The following is a 1,019-nucleotide window of genomic DNA, read 5'->3' on the forward strand; positions in this document are numbered from 1 at the left end:
GTATTTCTGTACATATCTGTTTAATTACAGTAGACAGGTGGAGGGTTGCGTGTGTGTTTCTGTGTATACCTGCTCAATGACAGGAGACAAATTGGGTGTCAAGGATTGTGTGTGCGTGTGTGTGCTCCTGTGTACATCTGTTTAATGGCAGAAAACAATGTGGTGGTGAAGGGGTTTGTGTGTGTTTCTCTGTATATCTGTTTAATTGCAGGAGACAGCGTGGTGGTGAAGGGTTGTGTGCGCGTGTTTCTGTGTATGTCTATTTAATGGCAAGAGACAGGGGGATGGTGTCGAGATGTGTGTGTTTCTTTTTATACCTGTTTAATTGCCGGTGAGTGTGTGATGGTAGACCATTGTGTGTGTGAGTGTGTGTGCGTGTGTTTCTGTGTAGATCTGTGTAATGGCAGGAGACAGTGTGGTCCTGAATGATTGTGTGTGTGTGTTTCTGTGTATATCTGCTTGTTGTTCGGAGGCAAAGTGTTGGTGCAGGGTTGTGTGTGTATGTGCTTCTGTGTATATCCGCTTGATAGCATGAGACAACGTGGCGGTGGAGGCTTGTGTTTTGTGTTTTAGTGTATATCTGATTAGTGGCAAGAAACAGGGTTTTGGTGGAGAGTTGTGTGTGTTTCTGTGTATATCTACTTAATGGAAGGAGACAGCGTGATGATGGAGGGTTGTGTGTGTTTCTGCATATATTTGCTTAATGGCAGGAGACAGGGTAGTGGTGGAAGGTTGTGTGCTGGTGTTTCTGTCAATAACAGTTTAATAACAGGAGACAGGTATTGGTGCAGGTTGGTGTGCATGTTTATCTGCATTTTACGTGAACCGTACAATTTGCTGCAGACACATTCACACATGGAAACGAGCCACATTGATAACAACTGAGTTGGAAACGTTTTGGAACTGAGTTGGAAGAGTGTCTTTTTTTAACGTTTTCAAGATGTCAATTACGCTGAACAGCAACGCGCTATTGGAAACAGAAAGGTGAACGGTACAATGGCTTCAACTTTCAGTGCTGA

Source organism: Chiloscyllium punctatum, chromosome 13 (assembly GCF_047496795.1).
Source record: "Chiloscyllium punctatum isolate Juve2018m chromosome 13, sChiPun1.3, whole genome shotgun sequence".
Taxonomy (NCBI): domain Eukaryota; kingdom Metazoa; phylum Chordata; class Chondrichthyes; order Orectolobiformes; family Hemiscylliidae; genus Chiloscyllium; species Chiloscyllium punctatum.